The sequence below is a fragment of the Bactrocera latifrons genome, unplaced genomic scaffold, assembly GCF_001853355.1.
Source record: "Bactrocera latifrons isolate USDA-ARS-PBARC rearing strain unplaced genomic scaffold, ASM185335v1 scaffold_361, whole genome shotgun sequence".
NCBI lineage: Eukaryota > Metazoa > Arthropoda > Insecta > Diptera > Tephritidae > Bactrocera > Bactrocera latifrons.
The window spans coordinates 101,620-109,267 of NW_017537003.1; the positions used below are offsets into that span (position 1 = coordinate 101,620).

Genomic DNA, 7,648 nt, shown 5'->3' on the forward strand with positions numbered 1-7,648 from the left:
TGAGCATTGCCAAAAAACGTTTAAGCTCTTTTGCAATCTTGGGCGGTTTCATGTTTGTTGGTGCTCCGACGCGGCTTGACAACGTTCGAATACCGTCTTTCGTAATTGAATGACCTAAAAAATCGAGTTGTGATATTCCGAATTGCGATTTGGCAACATTGATCGTTAAATTATAATCTGGATAGCGGTTAAATACAATACGAAGATGTTGTTTGTGTTCATCAATCGATTTTGATGCGATGCAAACATCATCTAAATACGCAAATGTAAAATTCAAGCCTCGAAGTATTTCATTAATTAAACGCTGGAAGCGTTCCTTAATCCGAACGTCATGTGAGTAAACTCAAAAAGTTTAAACCGATGAAACGCTTTCTGCAAATCTATTTTCGAAAATATAATTTTATCTGGTAGGATTGTTGAAAAATCTTGAAGGAATGGTATCGGGTAGCGGTCAGGAATCGTGTTAGCATTCAAACBCCTATAGTCACCACAGGGTCTCCAAGAGCCGTCGGCTTTGCGAACTAAATGCAAGGGACTGGMCCAGCTGCTATTCGAAGGACGACAAATACCGAGCTTGATCAGGAGTTCAAATTCTGCAAGAAGGCTGCGAGTTTTTCCAATGGTAAGCGTCGTGGTCGTGCGCATACTGGTGGGCCAGTAGTTGAAATATGATGAACTACTGACGTGTTTGTACGTATACCAAGTCGGGATGGACATGTGTGTCGGAGAATTCCTTTAAAATATCCGAAAAATTTTGCGTAAAATTTATAGTTGATATATTCGTTGGATGTCTATGTTGTGCTACTAAACACGATGTTTTTACCAGGGTGTTTCGGTCCACGAGACGTTGACCTTGTGAATCGACGATCAAGCCATGATTTAAGAAATCTGCACCAAGTATACCCTGCGAGACTGTAACTAAAACGGACAAAGTTGCTGGTGTATCATCAATAAGATGACGCATCTCTAGTAATTTTGCAAAGTACTATTAGGCTGTTCACGGTAAGGTGGTTATCGGGTTATGTGGTTATTAGATTAAAAATAACCTCTATGATCCGTGAACATCCCGTATTGATGGTTATATGCTTATTTTTACACAAACAGCTGTTCATTGTTTACATTTTAAATTCAATGAAATTTCTACTTATAAAATGCCTAAACAAAATTTAAAAAGCAACAAAAAATTGAATTTAAAATAAGTTCTGCTATTCAGAAAATGGGCTTTATTGAAGGTATGTGCTTATTAAATAATCCGAATTTTAAGAGTTCAAAAGATTCTTTGTATAAAATTTGAAGACATCTTGCGCCCTGAACTGTGTCACAATGCAATTGTAAACAAAAAACAGCTGTCTTATACACATCTAGATGTGTATAAGAGACAGTGCAAGTACTATGTTGAATTTGGCTGTATCAGAGAAAACACGTGAGGCTTCAAACCAAAACTCCAGCGAGTAAAAGTAAGCCTCAATGCTATCCTCAGACATCGCCGGCAGTGGAATTCGTGGTGGAGTATTTTGCGGTGGAAGCTGCTCCACGTCGCTTACAGTATCCGCCGATGATCTCGTTTTGATCACTCGGGTCCCCAATGTAGTAAATGTGCACAGGCACGTGCTACTTCCTTGACGGTTGATGTAAAAAAGGGATAAGTGATAAGTTTATACATAAATTTTACTGTAAAAGATAAAAGATAATACAATTAGCGTGTTTGATAGCACATCTAAAAAGTATATAATCACCGGAGTTATTTTTATTTTTTATTATGGATCAGAAACGAAACAAAATATACAAGTATACTGGGGAAAGAAAAACCGTTATTAGTTTTTGGCAAAATAGCAAAAGTTATCGAGAAATCCAAAAACTGTTGAGAGATACTACTCCTCAGTTCCGAGAGTAGTAAAAAATTAATAGCAAACAAAAAGTTATGAGTCCAATTTCTGAACATCCAAAAACTAACTGAAAGAGAATAGAGCAAGATAATAACTGTAATCCATGACTGACAGCAATCCAAATTTCACGGCAGAGTGGCAGGTAGAGAGCCCATCATATCAAGGGTATTTACTTAAGATGATGGCTTTTGCAAAATAGCACATAAAAAGCATCCATAGTTTTGGAAAAAAGGTTTTTTTTGTAGATGAGAGTAAGTTCTGCATTTTTAGTATAAAAGGTCGTAAGCTTGTTTTGAGGAAAATTGTAACAGCACTGAATATATAAAACCTCGTACCTATGGTAAAGGTGGAGGTGTTATGATGTGTACGCAAATTCAGGCGTTGTAAAATTTCAGTATATGAAGTACTTAAATAATGAACAAAATATATCTTGATGTTTTAAAAAAAAAATTTAAAAAAAGTGTTGCCAAGTTTGGACTAGTTGAACGAGTTTTAAAGCAAGATAACGTCTTGAAAGGCACAGAAAAAATTTAAGAGCTGCAAAACAAGTTCGTTCATCTGAGTCGGGTTCAAAATTGAACGATGGGCGGGCCAACGTTCACTTTCAGGTGAATGCAGATATCGCGAGACCCGCCTTACCGATTTGAACCAAATTCGATATGTGACATTCCCCTGATTTGTGACAATGTGAAGGAGGATAAATCTGCGTATAGAAATGCCTACTTCCCATGTAATACATTTTTAAATTCCAAATAATTTTTTCCTCTCGAGTATACAAATCAAGAAGCAATTAATATAACGAGATAAAATTCTGCGCGAATAATGCCCTTAACAGCCCTTATGTGTCTGAAGGTACTTTCCTGGCTTTAATCCTTACTTTTTATTTTTATGCACCTTTTGATAGAATTTTATCTAAGAATATTGCTGTGCAAGAGCATATCTACGGGTGACGAGAGTTCTGAAACTTATTGATATCTGCTTCAGTCGTGTTTGAAAAACAAGAAAAAACGCTAACTCTAGTTGTACCGAAGAACTTGATTTCGATTCAGACAGTCGACTCAGCTCATCAGGCTGATCATTTACTCATTTATGTTATAGTATATACTTTATAGGGTCTCCCACATTTTCTTTTGGGAAAATTCGTGCCAAACTATAATGATATTTTCCGGAAAAGTCAGGCAGTCAGGTTATATGAAAACTGTATATCTATTTTGATTAGTTTGAGGTGATACGAACAAGCGTTAGGTGTCCAAAATTGTTATTCTCTGTGTATCAACTGTTACAAGAATATAAAAAATAGGCTACCAGAAGAAATTGTCTTTGACAAGTGCTGGTTAATAAAAGCGAGAAAAGAAGATAGAAATCAACAACGCGCACAATTTGCTCAGTTTAGTTAGCCAAATATTGCACAGAAACTGCAAAGCAAGCAAAACCGTAAAATGTGCAAAGTTGATATTGATTAAAAAGTAACAAAAGCAAAAAGTCACATGGAAATTGTTGACAATCGGAAACTAATTGAGCGTGAACGAATAGTGAAGAGCAAAGCAAAAAGACCAAATTGATTAAGTCATCACTAATATTCATAAAATACCACTATCATGCGAAGCTTTTATATGACTGATTCTTGATCTTTTTCGAAAATCACCGTATATTTGATGCATTGATTTTAAAAAATTACCTCTCGTTTGCGAGTTGAACTCAAGTTGCATAGCGGCGCATTAAACATACGGTATTCGATTCTCTTCTCTTTTCTTTAATTAACAGTTATCGCCTACACTTAAGAACGCATTTTTTCCCAAAAGTATCACGACACCGAAAAATTCAAAAGCCAAAACCAAACTGTTATTCAAGCATTTGGCTACTTTATATTCAGCACTTAATTAGCTCACGAACGTAATTTCGGTTAAGCGCATTCACCACAATTACGAAGGATTGTATTTCGGTTGCATTTGTAAAATCTAAACTGCAAAAGTTTTCCACAGCAAATGAGCGCCGCGCACATACAACTTTGTTGTCTTCGACTTTTCATCACGTTAATGTGATTTGTTGGCATTATTGTTGTTGTTAAGTTGTTAAAATTTATATTCACCGACTTCCGTCAGCAGTGCGGCCTTTGTTACAGCGGGCTTTTAGATAACTAGTAAAGCGATAAAATGCAGAAATTAAATTTTAATTAGCTAATTCGTGAAGTATTTATGGATTCTGCTCGGAGCCGCAATAGTGTTGCATGTCACATAGTGCCTTTTGATGTGGGCCGGGGCAGATTACAATGACTGCAGGAGAGGAGAGTGCAAGATAGACTTTGAGTTTGCCGCATTTCACTTTCCAAGAAACTTTGTGATAACTTGTTTAGTTCGCTACTTTAACTGTTTATAACGGAAATTTAAAGAATACTTCTATGAATTCTTTCAATTTATTATCTACATTGTTACGTTTATTTAAAAATATAGCGAGTTATATTAAAATCGGCTAGAACATAAAAGCATGGAGCGCTAACTTCCGAATTCAGTATAAAATCCAAGGCAACCCTGACTAACACCTACATACTGTTTGCTGTTCGATTATCGTAAATTCAGTATGAGGTTTTATATGTTGCCAAATAAAAAATAGCTTATAATATTCTTTCTGATCCATTTTTCCTCCGTGTATTTACTTGATTGATATTTCGTTGTATGTATTTTGTCCAATTTAAACAACTGATACCGTTTTAATGAATTAACAAGTAAGGAAGACCTAAGTTCGGTGTCACCGAACATTTTATACTCTCGCATGATAAAGTGATAATGGAAATTTCATTATCCGTCATTTACATATTTTTTTATTTTGCTGTAAAATTAATTAGATTAGATCAATTTGTGTACTTTGAGTATTGAATTGTATTTTCATTTATTGTAATTGTATTGAAAAGTTATAGTCCGATCACGACAATTTTTCCACAAGGAATACCTCAGCTCAAATACCGTATTTATGTAAAGTTTTATTCCGCTATCATCATTGGTTCCTAATGGATATATTATACAGAGAAGGCATCAGATGGAAATGAAAATAGCCTTATATTGTGAACCGATTTCACCCATATTTCGTACATGTCATTAGGGTGTTAAGAAAATATTATATACCGAATTTCATTGAAATTGTTTGGTCCAAAGGTGGCGAGGCCACGCCCATTTTCAATTAAAGAAAAAAAGCCTGGGTGCAGCTTCCTTCTGCCATTTCTTCCGTAAAATTTAGTGTTTCTGAGGTTTTTTGTAAGTCGGTTAACGAACTTTTAGTGATTTTCAACATAACCTTGGAGGTGGGCGTGGTTATTATCCGATTTCTTCCAACTCGATGTTTTCAGTATGGTGTACATATATGCGTGCGTATAAGGAGGCTAGTGTGTGTGCGTTTACAAATAATTTTATTGCATTTCTGAAAGTTTATTACACCAAAAGCACTGTTTCTAATAGGTTCCACAAGCGGCCTTACAATAAAACTAAACTCAAGCACAAACTTCTTCTTCTTAATTGGCGTAGACATCGCTTACGCGATTATAGCCGAGTTAACAACAGTGCGCCAGTCGTTTCTTCTTTTCGTTACGTGGCGCCAATTGGATAGCCAGGTCCTTCTCCAGCTGGTCCTTCCAACGGAGTGGAGGTCTTCCTCTTCCTCTGCCTCCCCCGGCAGGTACAACTCAAGCACAAACACAAACACGAAAAAACGAAAAGAAGCACTACAAAGAACAATAATGTTGACAATTTCATCATATGTTGAGGGCAAGCAAGTAGCCAGCAAACAGCACATAAATTACCTTATTATTACAGTATATGGCATACTTTCGCGCGCAAACACGCGAGGTACGCACGAGAAGCACAAGCACACTCTTCGGCAGCAAAATATGTAAATATGCTAGCAAACAAACGAGACATAATTGAAACTGTAACATATATATGTATGCACGTGGCTATATGTAAAGAAATATGCAATATAAAATAGCAAAAGTTGGATAAAATGGAAAACTATCAAAGCCTCGCGGCTTTGCTGCCGTCAAGTGAGTCACAGTTTCAGCGAGGCGCTTGCAAGAGAGGCGCCTGTCCCCTGTAAGGCATATAGTATTTGAAGTATGTCTTTCATTTTTCCTTTTAGCTTTCTTCTTTTATTTGCGCAATGCGCTGCCCGCAGCTTACGAAGAGGCGGCATTTGCTTAGCTTTTTACATATCGGACTCATATGCATATTAATCTTTTACAAGCAATATGCAAATGTCATGCGTTGTTTAATACCTTTCCTGCGCTTTCGTCGCTCAGCTGCTTTCTCACACAAGTTGCGCATTAAAAGATCTGCGCCAAAAGCTGCCGCAAGTCTACAAGACCTGCCACTTCATGCGTTTTACTATATGCACATCTTGCAGTGTTGCTTTTGTTATTTCTACAAGTTGTTAGTACTTCAATTCCTTTCTTGTTTGTTATGACTACTTATTGTCTGCATTGTTATTTTTGTTATGATTTTCTAAGTATCTGTTGATTTTAATGCGTTCGTTACTTTGGAGGCACACACTTTGGCGTATAATGGGTTTCGTTGTTTGTCTTATCACAAGTGTCTTTATGTTTAGAAGTATGATTTATGGCAAAAAGAGTTTCATTGTTTATCGGCATTTTTAAGGATAAAATAAAAAGATTCAAAAACGACGGAAATAATAAGTTCAGATATGGAAATATTTATTATATTACATATCCTTTAAAATCAAAATTTCATTTAATATATCAGTCATCAGTCATATCATAATCAAAGCTCCCTAATATCAGGTAGCTACGGTAATTAAGGCAACACGTATTTTAATACAAATTACTACTACAGACTTCCAAATAGGCTCCTGAGCCAATGCTCCATACAATTCACTGCTTTTTCGATTTTGACTTATATTTGGAGCGCTATTCTCTAGATTGGACAGCTTCTGCAGCATTTTCAAAGAATCCTTAGCCTTGATTCTAATAAAAATACGCGTCGTATAAAAACGGCTGCTAAACAAATACAGTCTCATTGCACACGCCCAGCAGCACCGAAGCTATTGTGTCCATATTATACAGCTATGGACAGAAATTTACCGCAGTTGTACTCAAAAAAACAAATAACTACTCGCAGTGGCGAAGTTGTGTTTAGGTAGTTAATACTATTACAAATTTCAATAAATTGGCAATGGGAAAATACTGTTCACATCAAAAAAGAAGAATTATTTGGGACTTTTACAAAAACGGTACAAGCCAAGTAAAAACTGCTAATATAGTGAATTGTTGCATAAAAATGGTGTACGCTGTCATTAAAAATTATAAGTATGATCCCAACCTATTAACTCAAACCATAATTCGTATGACGCCGCCTGACAAATCAACCCCATTGTGATGATAAAATAATTGTTCGAAAATGTAAATTTTTTTCGATATTTTATTAAAAAAAAGCTTCCATACAAAAATTTGGTTTCACCCTACTGGATAAATGTGTGATTTGTGTTTAAAGTGAGTAGACGGGTTTTCTTTTTAGTCCTTGAATTTTTTGCGAAAACACATAATTACAATTAGTAAAAGTGCCATAGTTTAGGTAGCGACTTACCGGAAGACTGGACCTTTCATTTTGGATATTGAACCTAGCAAATAGATAAGTAAAATCTCATTTGTAATAAAAATTTTACTTTTTACTTACTTGCCCCTTCTCGTGGTAAATTTAGACAAAAGTACTTAAAATAGATTTTCCCCATATAACAGCGAAACAAAACGTGCACTTATTATT

At 35.8% G+C, this 7,648-nt stretch overlaps 1 protein-coding gene across 2 annotated transcripts in view; it reads right to left on the reverse strand.

Moving 5' to 3' along the window:
• Positions 1 to 7,648, reverse strand: part of LOC108971875 (uncharacterized protein DDB_G0271670) — an 83,376-nt gene extending 75,728 nt beyond the window's left edge. The window contains exons 1-3 of one of the 2 annotated variants that reach the window (XR_001993583.1): positions 7,562 to 7,648; positions 7,472 to 7,505; positions 7,289 to 7,404 (exon numbers count right to left, since the gene is read on the reverse strand). The gene's annotated coding sequence lies outside the window, so the exon portion shown is untranslated. Of the gene's footprint in view, positions 1 to 7,288; positions 7,405 to 7,471; positions 7,506 to 7,561 lie in introns of those variants that run through there. The other variant, XM_018938198.1, reaches the window with a different exon arrangement.